This window comes from Geospiza fortis, unplaced genomic scaffold (assembly GCF_000277835.1).
Source record: "Geospiza fortis unplaced genomic scaffold, GeoFor_1.0 scaffold1310, whole genome shotgun sequence".
NCBI lineage: Eukaryota > Metazoa > Chordata > Aves > Passeriformes > Thraupidae > Geospiza > Geospiza fortis.
In genome coordinates this window covers 515,381-532,053 of record NW_005054534.1, presented here as the reverse complement: position 1 = coordinate 532,053, position 16,673 = coordinate 515,381, and the positions used below count along the sequence as shown (strand labels likewise).

At 36.5% G+C, this 16,673-nt stretch overlaps 1 protein-coding gene across 1 annotated transcript in view; it reads right to left on the bottom strand.

Annotated features, from left to right (window-relative positions):
- The window catches only part of ADGRL2 (adhesion G protein-coupled receptor L2), a 165,034-nt gene that overhangs the window by 54,312 nt on the left and 94,049 nt on the right, over positions 1–16,673 (bottom strand). The gene's annotated exons all lie outside the window — the stretch shown is intronic.

Below are 16,673 nucleotides of genomic sequence, written 5' to 3'. Positions count from 1 at the left end.
CAAGGGTTACTTTTGTTTGTCAGCAAACTGAATAACAGAAGTCTGAACTTACGTAATAGACTAGCCTTTGACTCCAGCTGTACATCAACTTCTCTATTGCCCTACTTCTTCCCATACTCCTGAATACCACAAACCCAAACTAAAATAATCTGCCTTGTATCAGTGGCTTTCCCCAGTTGTACAGCACCAACAGCTATTAGAATAATTCATGCTACCTCATAAAAGGTAGAGCAAACATATTCAAAGAACTCTATTATAAATGACTTCCTTTTTTATACAGTAATCAAACTAGCACAGAGCCAGTCAGGACATGCTGTGCCTCTGTGCTGAGTAAACTCAGAGACAAAAGCTCTCTAAGTTGATCAGTTAACTCTTCTTTTCTTTTTCCTCTTTTTTTGTATTAAAACAAATTAATTTAAAGTTGATTATTTCCACCATCATAAGCCACATAATTGCAGAACTGACTGGAAATAGTCAGGGATTTCTGTATATACACAATCATGGATATGGATAGGTGGTGGGAATTCGTCTGCCACCTTTTCCAGAGGGCAAAGCCAGGTCCCCTGCACAGCTCTTGCACAAATAATGCCACCCCACTCCCACCCCAATGGCTCAGTCAGCTCCTGCAGGATGTCAGAGAGTCTGGAATGACTCTGACACACCCAGTGGCTTCAGACCCAGGCTGAAGTGGTGAAATGTGCACCCAGCTGCTGAGAAAACCACTGTACTCAGTGTGTAAAGTGTGAAAATATGCACACAGCCCCTGCCATGGAGGACAGAGTGCTGCTGCTGTGTGTGTGGTGCAGATGGAGGCTGTAGAAGCAGGAGCAGGCAATGTGGCCCCAAACCTCACAGGCCTCTGCAATATCCCCAGTACAGGGGTTCGTATGTGCCACACCTCAGGTACACTAACCAGCATGAGAAAATCTGGCATGTAAGATTTTGTAACAAATTTCTTTAAATTTGCATTTCTTTAGCAAAAATCTTATGCTGAAGCCAAAGCAATTCCTATAAGACTTCTCCTAGTGCATCTTCAGTATGATGGTTTCCACAGCTTTGAGCTGTATGAAAATTTTATCTTATACTCAAATGAGCAGCAATTAAGACAGAATTATTTATTTGTTACAAAATAAAACAAGTACATGTTGGGAGAAATTGCTTGAGAATGAAGCTAACCAAGGTCATATTTAGCGTTGAGAAAAAGATAGACTAATTTCCCTGTGAAGAGCTGTTTGCTTCAGTTTCATTTTCTCCCAGTAAAAGATTCATAATGCTGCCATCAGCCAGGAAACTGAGAAGAACTTCATGTTAGGTTTTATCAAAAGGATTTGTAATAATAATTCAGAAGAAAAGGCAGGTGTTTTTCTTTGTACAGTGTCAGAGTCAAACTTCCAGCACTGAGTGGTGTTTACAGGAAATTGATAACACTCCAAAAACTTCTGACAATTCCTTTATGAAAGACTTTACCTGCTGTGCAAATGGTCACTTTTTGCTCCCCTATGGCCAAACCCAAGACCATTGTTACAAAACAATGAGTTATGCCCACTGCTGCAGTATACAGCAGTGCTACCAGGCCCACCAGCACTTCCCCAAGAAGTGGAATTACTTTAATAACTATATGAATAGTGCATTTGTGCTTTAAGCTATAGGCTTGCATATTCAAATCACTGATTTTGCTGCACTGTTGGCTGTATTTTATAAAACCTGAGTAATTTACATACACTTCTAAGATTTCAAATTAAATACACTTAGTTAGGATATTCACAGTTTAAAAAGCTGACATTCAGGTAACCATTTTTTACCTATTTAGAGGTCATATTTCCATTAGAGTGAGACTTTTAAGAAAAACCAACAGCAACTATAGCAGCTGTCAATCCTAATTCATGGGTTACAGAGAAGAGATGAAGAATGAGTGAATTTCATAGAGGTAGCTCTGAGACAAGTAATTCAGGGAATTTATACTACTGCGTTTTGCTCTCTGAATAAATTAAAGCCTTCTGTCTGCTGCACTGTTTTTCTCTGTAAAACCAGGGATACTTTGTTAGCTATTGGCCTATACCTCTGCTACTGTCTGCAAAAAAACATTTTACAATCTGGTAAGGGTTTCAGTTGAGCTTCTTAAAGACAAGAAGCCTTAAATTCTGTAGCACATTGGATAAAAGAGACTCCACTCTCTGCAAAATAGCACTAAACAGCAGATTTTCCTATGTGGCTACAGATTATCAAAGCTACCACAGAAGAACTTCATAATTTTAAGAAACCTTTACACCTAGAAACACCGTGCTTGAAGAAGAGGATATTCCACTGTTACAGCCTTAAATCTGGTGACCCATTTATTTTTTGTGATGGGCAAGCACCTTTTGTGCCACAGGATTCTCCAAAAAAAGACTGTTGTAGAAATAAAGTGCCCTGGAAATTGCAAAATTGGCCTAGACACCATCAGGAAAAAAAAAATCCAAACCTCAAAAAGCTGAACTGACGAATAACTTGGAGTCCCTCATTCATTTTAACCAAAGTTATTTTTTCTACATGTTATAATGTTAACTTGGTCTATCTGCTCAAACTCTTTTAGAATTGTTCCAATGAAGGTGTGTGATACAAACCAGTTGTAATTTCTGCAAACTTAAAAACACAAATCACAAATACTCTGGTGTTTCAGTGTTTGTAATCTAGTGTTTAAGTTCTCTGTAGGTTTTAAATACCATTTAAGTGTTCTGCAATCTACCTAACTGCATATGTTACAATACAGGCATTTTCAGGGGATTATCTACAATCTTAAAATTCATAGGATTGCACACTGAGAAATGTCTTCACACTCAAGAAGAATTCACAATATTCACAAAGATTTATGATGCAATGACTGTCATTTACAGGGAAATACAGCAGATCAGCAAAGTCTGTATAACTCAGTAACAGTTAACTTAGGAAAGGTAATGTATGAATTAAAATTGAAATGCTAGTTAGGAAAGAACTAACTGTAGTAATGAAAGAATGATAATTCAGGTTCTTGTGCTAGCAGTGACAACAGTTTTGCAAGGGGAAATGCAGGAATTATCACTATTCTCATGAATGCAAGGAGCAATTGTGTACTCTGACACACGTGCCTTCTGTATTTTAGTATGAATGAAGAAAGGTTACATCTTCATAATGCACATGCATCACTTAGAGTAATCTAAAAATCAAATGGAGTGTTTAATTAACAGTTACAGTATAATGTCTGAACTCCTTTCACCTCAGGAAGAAGACTGTGCAAATGAGGAATGGCCCTTCACATTTCAGATGAATACAGAAAGAAAAAGGAAAGTAAAGCAGCTCCATCAGGGCTGGTATTACCTGCTGCTCACGATGTAGCCCTGTCCCTGCTGCATCCATCCTGTCTGCTCAGCTATAAGGACAGCTGTATTTTCCATGATAATTTGTTTGTATTTCAGCTCTAATCTTGACTTGTACAATTCCCAACAAATTGCTTTTGCTTTTTATTATTATTATTACCTTATGCTTATTATTGCACTTTTTCATGTGCAATGTATGGAGATGAGATTCCATGTGCAATCTATTGTGCTAGGTGTTTTAATCAATAATCTTGTTCTGCTGATTAAGCAGGGGCTTCTGTTTTGGCAAGATAACATTAGTTTCTCCTGTCATGCTCCCAAAGCTATTGGGAATCTTCAGCAGATCATTAGATATGCTACAATAAAGCTTTGGTACATTCTCTTTTCTTTCTTAAATTGCTTCTTCACTGTCCTATCATTCCTTGTCACTGCTGGCACTGCATTATTATTACAGCTCCCCTGAAACTTGCACTAGAGCTATGTCTGCAGGCCATAGGATGCCATTTTCAATTGAAGCTTCTGCTTGAAAATATAAATTAAGAAAATTTCATTATCTCCTGCCAAGGGCCATTATTCACCATTGTTCTAAGGAAGATTAAAAATGCACAATCTATGGACTTGAACAAATACTCCAGCACTAAAATGAAAACCACAGTGTATCGTGACTGGTCCAGAAAGTGAAGCACTGGGATCTGAGAAATAGATTCTGGAAAGACATTAGCACTGTATGGATCAAACCAACTGACTGAGGGAAGAGGTCATCTCTGTGAGCAAGTCACATCTGACATAGAAAAATACAAACAGATCCTTAACAAGTGGTTCTTGCAGTTTGCAAAAATAAGGTATGTATGAAATAATGTCCACATTGCAATGCATGCTTCAAATGCTTTTGTTTTGCATACACAACATTGACGAAGATAGTAACATAAAATAAACATAATGATATTTTGAAAAGAATATGGATTAATATGTAGGCAGAAAAACTATCAAAATAATTTTGGGTATTTCTAATGCTGTATTTCTGCGAATGTAGTGTTTCCTTAATTAGGGTGAAATGCAAACACAGCAGTCACATGTATTCACTATTAAAAAAAAAAGATACAATCTAAACCCACATTTAGCGAGTAAAATTAATTTTTAGTAACATTGTTGATAGATTAAAAAAACTATCTTGGTATGTTTTGAAATTTTCAAGCCAGTTCTGATGATATTTCTCTTTCAGCATATTGATTAAACACTTAAAAGCCAGTATGATGGCATGTTCCTGCATATTGCCTGCAGCAACCTGCTCAAACACCACTCGAGGCACGTAAACTCCGAGCTGCAGCACCACATACTCCATATGGTCTTCTTGTTCCTTATTCACCCTGGGTGAGCTGCAGCCTGAGTGAAAAGATAGGGGAATATGGGATGAATGCACTTCATGTGATGACTTACACTGAAAAATTCCTGAACCTCATTACCCAGAGTAAGTAGCTGTCTTTACAGCTGTATTCCTAATGGTCTACAACTGCCATGTGGGATGTGGTTTTGCTTTTGTATGAATATTCACTAAACCTTCCCTCCCGTCATTAAATGCAAAGTTACAGATGTATGAAGATATCAGATTTTACTTAAATGCTATGTTTTATTACAAAACTTACATATAAAATGGAGAACAGAGATTTTATTTTAGGGGTGTTTTGATATATAAGTATGCACAAAGAAATGCCATGGCAGATAAATTTAAAGGCATGTATTTAAATTCTGAGTTTTGAATTCACCTCACAAGCCATACATTATTACGTACTGAGGTCTAATGAGTTAGCAATTTAAGCCTAACCAAAGCCTGGAAAAAAACCTGCTGAGAAAATCCAGCCTTCCTATAAAGCCTGGCCTTGAAGAAGGATTGGCCAGCCATCACTGCTGTTTCCACAGGGCTCAAGCACTACCCTTCCCATGCAGGATGAGTGAGTGCACTCATCCTACAGAGCCACACGCCCCTAAGGATAGATCTATAATGCTGGGACTGGCCTTTTCAAACTCAGGAAGACACACTAACAACATTGCTTATTCATTTGTAAAATTTTCTAAAAATTATTTTTAAGTTAGAAGCCTCAAAATTGTTATAGGGGAATCAGCATGCAAAAAGGAAATAGCATCTATTTTACTGAGCTCAAAGAGGAAATGGATTTAGTGAGCTGTGCTTGGCAGTTTTCATTATCTAAAAGACAAAAGGAGATACATGAGCAGCTATGATAGCAGAATTTGGCCATAAGAGCTGCATCTAGATATTGGTGACTCACCTATGACTGCTAAAGCAGTGAGGCATCCTACAGCTTGGTTTGAAAATTCATGAACTAGCCCTAGGATTTTCTATGCACTTGGCAACATGACCATTACAGTAATAAATCTGGGGGATTTGGATGAAAAATATTTAGGGTGAAGAAAAAAAAAAAAGGGGTGTTTTTTTCCTTCTGTTTTCTTTTAAAATATAATATTGATGATTTGTTGAATCTTCCTAATTACCAAGTAAACACATACAAGGAAGGTAAATAGTGTATAATTAATATTGTAGGAGAAGGTACCCCATAGCCTTGTTTCCATTTGCCCAATAAAAAATTGCAATAATATTTAATTGTGCTTTCTTTATACAACGTAATCTTGTGGGAGTCTAAGGGTACGCATTAAGCATAAAAACTCCAAATAGACAATAAAACACAGCATAAAATATGCAACTCCCATAGGCCTTTTCTTAGAATTACTCGGTCTGATTCACTGTCAATGAATGTGTATCAGACTTGTATGGCAAAGTAATTTAACTATATTTCTTGCTTTCAACCTCTTCTTACAACTTTAATACATTTAGTTATGACCATTTGCCTTTTAGTATTCATGTCTCCAAGTTCAAAGCAGTCACTGTTAAAATGAGGAATCTTCTCACTTACTCACATCTAAGCTATCAGAAACAGTTTTTCTTGTTACAGTTCATCCTTGTTCTAATACTTTTCTTATTGGTGTAAATGCTATTATTATGGGGTTATCATTAACCTGAAACTGGAGCATCAGATAAAACAGAGAGAGGAAAAAAAAAAAAGTGGATTCCAGTGGAATACATAACTCCTGCTTTCTCTCGATATTTTTAGGTGCATTCATAATCCTGGCTTTTCTATCTCTACTACTTTCTACCATGTATACCAAAGGCCTAATAAACCAATCAGAGTTTTTGAGGAGATGACTGTAAATCAAGGACAGTAAAAGTAAGTATCATAGATGCAATGAGGTGTGCAAAGTAAATGGAACAATCTCCTGGTGAGGTCTGCATAGGTGCAAACCCAAACCCCGTAACAGTATGAGACGGAAGAGACCTGTTCTTTAGAGAAAATGTTTCTAATGCAATCTCACCTGAGGAATAAGAAATGGAAATACAGTAATTTTCATAATAATAATTGTCATATTATTTACATGCATGCATATTTGCAAGCAAGCTGCAGCATGGGATTACAGACAGTGTACATCTTAGAACACCAACTAAGCCAAGCAGATCCGCACTGCTGAAAAGCAATAAGTTCAAAAGATCCAATTAAATGTTTCACCATTTAGACAAAATAAATAGCCTGCAGCTATGCTTACTTACTAATGAAAACTTTAGTAGTGCAGCATCGTTGTATCTGAGCAATTTGCACAGATTATTCACACCGAACGAGCACGGCGCCGCATCATGCCTTGTGCATTGAGCAGGTTTCAGGGGAGAAATGTGGGGCTTTAAATAAACCCAGGGCTTTACGAAGGGGCATTTATTTCAGAGGCACAGTGCTAGAGCAGAGCTATAGAAAATCCAAGAGAAAATCCTGAAGCACAGTGTCTGATCCTTAGGAATAACACTGCAACAGACTTGCAGGAGAAGAGACTACCAGACAGAGAGTACAGGATAAGAGTAAAAATCCTTTAGAATTCTTTTTTTTTGCAGCACAGTTGATCTTTTTTATCCGTGGCTTGGCATGCACCATATTCATAATGTAGTTAAAAGTTATGTAACTTAAGACAGCTTCTGAGTCATTATTAAATGAGTAACTTGAAAAATTATAATATTGAAAACATGTAGCCTTATCCTTCACGTTAATTTGCACAGATCTGAAATACATTTTTAACAATCACCCACTTTAATTACTAAAATAAGGTATTTTAGATGACAGGTATGATTTGTTACTGTAACTTTTGAAACAGAAGCCTTCGTACTCTTTCAACACTCACACTTCCACCAGACCCCGAGGTCTGTGCAATGCAAATTTTCAGCTTGATTCGCTTTGAGTCTCCTGAGTTTAACACATCTCTTCTGCATACAGAAATGCATATTCAACAAAAAAATCCTATTTTGCCTCTAACAGGAAATTAAGATTTAGTCATTTATAGAACTGGCCATTGGGATAACCAGATTCCATAGAGTCCTTTGGTTTCCCAGTGCAACAGGCAGGCTGAGGACAACTTCACATGGGGCATGCAGTGGGCACAACCCTAACTCAACTTTAACACATGCAATCACCTTGAATAATTAAAAAGATTATAGCCTGTATCAATTAGGAGAAATTATTTACAAAAATGTTCACCTATTGCAGTTGGCATATGGAAAAATGATCATATTTTTAACAAGGGAAATGGGAAATCGCTATGGGATGCCCTACTTAGATTAAATTAGCAAGATCTTGTTATCAGACCATATAAAAGATACACCATAATAAGACGTGACCTTGCAGAACCTTGGAGCCAATCCGTGATTTTTCCCCTATAACCCTTCCTAATTATCTGCAAAGTTACAGATCCTTTTGTGGCAGGCTATTTTTCTGTGAATAGTGAGGGGTTTTGGGCTTTTAAATATTTAATTAGTCTTCTGAAATGAGAATTGTTGCACATGCCAACTGCTTCGATTTTCAAACTGTGTTCATCCTAATTATGTTCAGATTTAGATTGGTCATCCCAAACCTCTCACTCTTGTAATTATTTACTCCTTAAAGATCATTCAGCAGAGAAATATTTTTCACCCTTATGGCTCTTTCTTTCCACAAATGGCTTTTCTGGTCCGTTAATTACCCACTCAGAGGATTAGAGTTTGTAATAATGCAAAAGATGCTGCATGTAAGATGAGTTTTACAGGGTGAAAAAGAATAAATTGTTTTTTGTAAACCTGCCTTGGGGAATATCCCCTTTTTGGGTTATCATTTTCATCAACAGTGGCCATGTGCCCACTGCTGCATATCCACCAACTCCATAGGGCTGCAGAGTGACTCATTTATACAGCTCAACAGAACTCAGAGCAAAATGCTGAGCAAGAGGCAAAAGACAATTAGGTTATTTTAAGAGATTTATAAAAGTGCAATCTGTTAGCAAGAAGGTACAGTCCTTTTTCTCATATTTTTACTGCAGATTTCATTGCCTTAAAGTTACGCATATTTAACTGATAACTAATAATAAAATTACAACTTTTCTCATTTCATCTGCTGATTTTTTGCATAAGTGTTGTCCCTTGGTAGATCTTTAATCAAGTCTGTAACAGTGGTGTCATTTCCTATTAAAATGTGTCTGAGAGTCCTCACTACAAGTACTTTCTTTTCTTCTGAGAGGAATGCCTGTCACAAAAGCACTGTTATTCATTAGTATATGAATATATATATATATATTCCAGTGATGTCTGGATCTAATTATCATCTAACTTGGAAAGCACAATCCCACTATTTCTTCGCAAACTGAAGTTAAGGGATTAAGTTACTGATTTGAATTGTGCACTCTCTGCTTCCTGGAACTTCCAGTTTTGAGCCCAGAGAAGTTTAGAGGACTGCTTCGGTTTGCTTGTTCCCACAACTGCAAAAATCCTGTCTATTCTGCAGTTGTTTTTTTACACAAGCCAAGCAGACTCACCACTGTGAAACATTCATCAGAGAATTCACTGGCTTCACTTTGTCAATGCACAGATAATCTTTAATTGTGTCAAAAACATTCATGATCTAATCCTTTTACAAAACTGTCTACCACTGAAGGAGTCTCGTGTGCCCGCACAATTAAAAACCACATGTTAGCCATACATAATACTGGGTTACATTTGATGCAAATCCTTTACTATTGAAATAAGCACTGGGCTGACAGCAGGAAGTGGCTGATAAGAAAGCAACAAGACACTGCTGATGGCATTCATGATAAGTGAGCTCTAACTCATATGTGTTCTGGCTACAGTACATTACCCAAAGTGCTCCTGTTTTAAATGTGACTCCGGGACGTGTTCTTTTGCTATATCTCTGTCTAAAAGGCAGCAAAATTATCCAAGAAAGCTAAATACACAAAGTAAATTATGTTTTTTATACCCACCAGTGATACTGGCACCAGAATAATATACTGAAAGTAATATCACTGCTGCTACCTTCTAGATGAGAAAACACCTACAGTTTCATGAGTGTAACAGTAGAGTTGAACTCAATGTCTGTAATAAATTCAGTAAACAAGGAAAGATTATGGGTTCATAACTGTCATGTTATTGCTACACTTACAATTCAGCCTAAAAGAAAGTATTTAATAGACAGAGAACAAACTCGAGTTATGGCAAAACAATTTTACAGTGCTGCAAAAATGTGTGTATTAAATACATTTCCAAATTGCTCCTTCATTATATAGATGTATATCACAAGAAGCAAGGTATCTGAGAAGCAATGAACAGTAAGGTTTAAGATCACAGATTACTACGAAGAAAGGAATATAGATGCCTTTGCACCTACAACAGCAAAATACACCATCTTGCCAGATGAAACATTGTACAGGTTGGTGTCACTGACAAGTAAGATGGAGGATGCTTCCTCCAAGGTGCTCAAGGTGCATGACTTTGGTCAGAGTAGCTTGCCCAATTAAATTAGTTTTCTGCCTAATTTCTTCTCTCGTTTTTCTGTTTTGCATGCATATGTGTGTGTGTGTGTAGTAGAACAATTTGAAATTCAAAGGTTCCTATAGTTACTGTATTACTGGGTAAACCTGAAAAAAATGGCTTTCAATAGTAAATTTGTAGCAAAGCTTCTGTACTGTAAGTGTATTGTAAATCAGGTTGGACATGGAAATAAATTCCTCGTGGTAAGAACTTTTCCTTCCCATTGATATGTCTACAGTGGGCTAAAATTATCCTGAATATTGAGTATTCGGTCTATGTAACACTCTTAAGACTGCATTAACTTCATTGCAGTGACTTGTTTTATAGGCTCAGTTCATCATGACCTATAAAATGTTAAGCTGAAGTGCTTTAAATATCTGCTAACACCATGTGCAAGCCTGGGAGTACAAGGCACTGTGCTGTGAAGCGGCAAAGACAGCGCTCTTCTGAGAAAGTAGCATGCACTCTTATGTCACTGATATAAACAGGGTAAGCCTGCTAAATAATGTATGAAACAGGTAGCCAATATTTATATAAAGCAGGAATTCTAGTTGAATTCTATGTGTGATTTTATTTTAGTAGTATGACATTAGTTGTTTAGATTGCTTCCTAAAAGCCATAGAAGCTGAGTATCGTACTAGACTAAAGGACACACGTGCAAACTCCTTTCATTCACAGTTATTACACAAAGGGAAAAAAAATAAAAACTTCTTTCATTTGTGGTAGTAGTATTTTTGCTAATTATTGTTCTGCAATATGGAGAAGATAAAATGGGAAGAGGGAAATTATCTATGTCTTTCAGTAATCATGGCCCATTTATTAAGCAATTAAATCGCAATTTTATTATTAGAGAGGAAAAAAAAGAAATGCTGTAAAATAGCACCATTGCTTGTATCTTTGATCCTTAAACTCTTCCATTTCAGCAACCTCATTAATGTCAAAATACCACAAATATGGCCATGCCTTTTTAGAATGTATACTCTGGGCACAGGCAAAATCTAAGGGATTCAATAAAGAAGACTTTTCTTGTTGAATACAACTAAAAGCTTAATTGAGCCACAAAGGTCAGAAGGTTCTTTTTATTGTAAGTAGGAGATTATTCTGTGGCAGAAAGACATTTACAGAATATGAGATCTGCTAATTTCTCTACTACTCTGTAGATAGTTTTTAATTTTTAAACCCATGTTACTCTTCTATTTCTTTCCTCTGAATTAAACATCTTCACTGTAATAATTTTTAAATTCCATTTCCTTTGTGTTACTAATGAAAACTTTTCACTTTCATGGCTACTGCTGACTTTTAACACTAGAAAGTACTCATAATTTACTTACATATATTTAATTCATATTAATCTGTCCTAATTTATGATCTATACCCTGCTCTGCCCATCTTCATGTACGTTTTCCATGTCAGTTCTGTTTACTAAGTGATATTCAACAGATTTCCTATAGTGCAATGAACCTTAACAGGCAGCTTTTAATTGCCTCGCGTAGGAAACCACATCACTATTAATTCCACAGCAAAAGTATAAAATAAAACGATTGCTTCTCAGACTCTAGTGCAATTAGACCTCTCGGCTATTTGGCTAACTCTGCTTCATGATACCCAGTGCAGTTAATTATATTTTTTGATGTTAATAGTCTCTGTCAGTTTCAAGCATAACTCCTCTTTGATGAATATTTAAATTATATTTGAATAAAAAAATAATCTTGGTTACATTTCATATTCAGCAGTCATCACAGCTTAATAAAGGTCTCCTCAGAAAGGGTTGAGATAAATGGCTATATGAACACATGTATAAAGTCCTAAATCAACTTATCAGATAATGTAGCTGTTTTGGCTAAGTATTATAGAGGTTTTATTGGGGTGGGAGGAATAAATAGGCTTCAACTATTACATTATTATTCTATATGAACTAAATTTGGTGCAGCAATATATAAGTAAATTAGAACTTTTTAATAATAAAGTTCTGACTGCAACTGAACCAGGAACTTATATTGGCTAGACTAGAAATATGAAAAACATGCAAAATTCATGCAAACTCATTCAAGAGGACGCAAAATTCAACTGAAAGGTGCTGAAGGTTAAGCAATGTTGTCTCAGTCAAGCTCTCTAAAAATTAGCAAATTACTAAGAGAGGCAATTACATACCCAAAACATATAGTACGTGATTAACTGGGCTAAACAGTGTGCACACCTAGTAAAGCCCATTTCAGCAAGCAGAAAAAAACCACAAGAAAATCACAGGCTGAAGCACGTATTTTATATGAAGCTCAAATACACAAGCAACAGCATATAATACTTAAAATTTTACGTATGTATATGTACAGTTAGTTACATTTATTTTCACCCCATGAATAGCAAGGAAAGACTGATGAGTGTGTATATATGATCCTGCCAGATAAGAGATACGCTGACTTAAGAAGAATTTGATTGTGGTTTTGCCAATAATAAAGGAAGAAAACTACTTGAATATAAGATATGAAAACGCTAAATAGAATATCAAGCTACACCCTAGTAAAATAATGAATCCCATATTTTTGAAGCAAACTAAATCTAAATTTTAAATGTAATTAGTTGGTATGAATGATCCTTTTGTTGTTTCCTTTGTAGCCTGTCCAATGTTGTGACTACAGCCACGCGCCCCTGTGTTATGTGTTTGCATGTGCGTAGTAAAATCTCTTCTGCAGGAAATTAAAATAGAACACACTGCAAAATGATGATCAAGTACCACTGACAGCTATTTCCCCTCACCTGACTGCTAAGAACCTTGTAATATGAGAATTTTTATTTCATTTACTAAGTAATGCCATGATAGAACAACCCCATTAACAAATCCCCCCATTTTTAATGAATAAAACTAGACCTACTACTTTCATATTAAGAATTAATGATACTGAAAATACACAATGCCAGAAAAGGTTCTTCTCAGTTACGGGTATTACTGTTTTCTGCTGTAATAACATCACTGACTGTGGTGTGTTTCAGGAACCTTCTAGGCTCTGTGATTATACCTTGCTCATGAAAACACACTACACATATTTCTGCTTTTTTCTTCGTATTTGAGTCATAACTAAGTCTGTGACTAACACATAGAATGCAAAACAAAAATCAATCTGGCCACAGCTTGGTATCGTGAAAAGCTTAGTTTCACAATAAAGAGCACGTTAAGCTTCTGCTACATCAAAATAGTCACAGGGTTGACTGCTGTACTAAGATCTACTTCAGATTAATAGAAGTCTTAGTTTTAAAAGGGTGCTTAAGAAAAAAACGTCTAATGTTGATGATGTTGTATGGTAAATGTTTTGTGAAGCAGTTGTAAGCAAGCTGGATCAGAAAGCACTGGCATGCCAGAGCAAAAGGTCGTCGTTTGTGAGATCAGCATCAGTACGACAGAACTTCCGATGTGTGTAAATTCCAAGAACGTACCCGATGCACAACAGCCTGTGTACCCTGTCATCAGCACTGGGATTTCTCTGACATAAAAAGGAAAAAGACATGCAGAAAGCAGAAAAAGGCAAGCTGTACCTCTTATTCGAAAACACTTTTCACCAGATAGTATCTTTAGCAAAGAGATGCAACCTTTGGCTGCAGAAGGAAAAGCAAGGGAAAAAGCAAGGATAGCAGCAGGGGTCAGCAGAGCCCTTGCCTAAGCCTGGCAGACCCCCGAAGTGCAGTGTGCCACTGACTCAATTACAGGCAGCTCCAAATGGCAAAGGACGAAATCCAGCCCATGAAAAAGGCTTTAAGTCATACCACCAAGAAATACCAATCTGAAGTGTGCTGCAGTTTAAACACTGAATCAACCCTGGGCCTTGGCTGAAGGAGCTGTTTTTGAAAGAGGCTCTGAAATGCTTCTTTGGAAATCTTGCACAAGCTGGAATTGAGGTCTGCAGTGACCCACAGCATGCTCTGCATTCTATTAGCAAAGCACCCTGTGCCAAGTTTCCTTTTGATTACACCTTTTTGCTACAATGAATGAGATTCATCAGTTATAGATTTCACCCAAGCTTGGAGTCCAGTGGAAGATTTGCTTTATCCATTCACATTACAGAACAGACCAAACTTGTTTTCATTTGAAAGGACACTAATACGGTGTGACAGTGCTTTCTCTGCAGACCTGACAAGCAGGAACAGGAAAGAGGGCTTGAGAGATGAGTCTCCTTCGAAATAGAACTCATTTTGTTTTCTTTCAAAAATGTCTCACTCCTTTACATATAGGAGTTTTCAAAATGACCTATTTCTTGGACGTGTAAATAGATGGAAAAGAATGAACACCTCCAGTCTTCCGATCTCCCATTGACCCACAGCATGCTCTGCATTCTATTAGCAAAGCACCCTGTGCCAAGTTTCCTTTTGATTACACCTTTTTGCTACAATGAATGAGATTCATCAGTTATAGATTTCACCCAAGCTTGGAGTCCAGTGGAAGATTTGCTTTATCCACTCACATTACAGAACAGACCAAACTTGTTTTCATTTGAAAGGACACTAATACGGTGTGACAGTGCTTTCTCTGCAGACCTGACAAGCAGGAACAGGAAAGAGGGCTTGAGAGATGAGTCTCCTTCGAAATAGAACTCATTTTGTTTTCTTTCAAAAATGTCTCACTCCTTTACATATAGGAGTTTTCAAAATGACCTATTTCTTGGACGTGTAAATAGATGGAAAAGAATGAACACCTCCAGTCTTCCGATCTCCCATGGGATACATCAAGAAATCCTGGGAGAAGGAATGGATGTGCTGCTTCCTTCAGCTTTGCCTTGGTCACTCAGCAGGGCAGGGGCATGCTGTTCATGTTGTAAAAACCCTCTGCTGAAGTGCAGCTGTCTGCAGAGAGATGATGGACAGAACAGGTTAAGAGCATTGCCATGGGAGAAAAGTTCATGGTAACAAAAACCCAGGCGTGAACTCCTCACTGGTGTCATGATGGACATGGTAATTGAAGGTACATGTGTTGCCTGTGCTATAGATAGGACAGGATAGATGCAACAGAAAAAAACAAACACTGCTGAAGAGGATTTATTCCTCTTTCAATCCTTCTACTTTCCTGCAGTAATGTTTTAAAAGGGAAGAGTATCTAAAAAAATTACAGTTGCCTAAGTTCATCTATTATACCCGACATATTTTTATGTTTAAGCTTACATATGGAAAATGAGGTTTGCCTTGTTTGTGCATATTTAGAAAGCAAAATTATACTGATTAAACATGCTAGCAAAGATGTAAAGTACACAAAAGCCACAATTATAGTATAAATGGTAGCTGAAAATAGAATTTAAAGGCTATTTCAGTGCAGAACTGATGTAACTGCCTTTCTGTTGCAGATCAAAAATTAATCCAAAATAAACTGAATATCCCAACGTGAGACTACTTTTTTAATGTAGATGTTTACATGGTCTGCAAAAGAAGTCTAAACATTTTGAATTTTCTTCTTTTCAGTATTCACAACAGTACTCTTGGTATCAGATCAGAGAACATACAGTTCCTATTCAAAAGTTCAAGGTATTTTAGCCTGTATTACAAGGGGAAAAGTGTTTTCCTTCTGAACTTGATATTAATTTGGCTGTCAAAAGTAAATGTTTGAATTTTTCATCTATGTGAATGATTTCATAGATTCCAAGTGAATAGGCTTAATTTTCTTTAAATACAAAATACTAATTTTCTACTAGCCCCAACAATAGTAATAATTACAATTGCTTAAAAAATAAGGTGTGCAGATTGGAACAGACCCGCCATTTTTTAAATATGGGGTTTATCAAGATTTAAAATGATATAATTCCAAATTATTATCTGCCACACCATCCAAGTATATATTTAAATACATAGTCAATTAAAAAAAAAATCTAATTGCACTGTCCTGGAATCACAAAGACCATTATCCGCTTGTGAAAACAAATAACTCTGAACTTCTCCTAAACAAAAAATTTAGGACGAGGAAAAATTATTCCTACTAAACAACTCCTAATTGTAATCCAAAAAGAATAATCCCAGCATGCAACAATCCATCTTAGCATCTTATTATTCCACTATAATATTACATACATAAGAGACCTTTGATTTGAAATATATTTTAAGTATATATCTATTAAAGAATAGAAATATATCTATTAAATACATCTATTTAAGAAATATCTATTAAATATCTGTTATTCTTTTACCTATGGTCCAGACCATAGGAGACACTGGAGACAGAAAATGTTCATAAACACCCAGGCGGTTTGAACAGAACTCACAAGATCCACCTGCAATCCGCTTGCCACAGAAATGGATAATAGAAGGTCATAAGTAAATTTTATGCTGTTAATTTTCAAATCTCTGCCGTGCCTATAAAAAGCAGCATTAGCCTTATCAGCTTCAAAGTTTCATGACAATTTCTGCTACAGCCACACAAATGCACTTTATGAGCAAGCAACTAGAGCAATTTCCTCAGGCTGCTTTGCATCTTCTGCTTCCCTGTT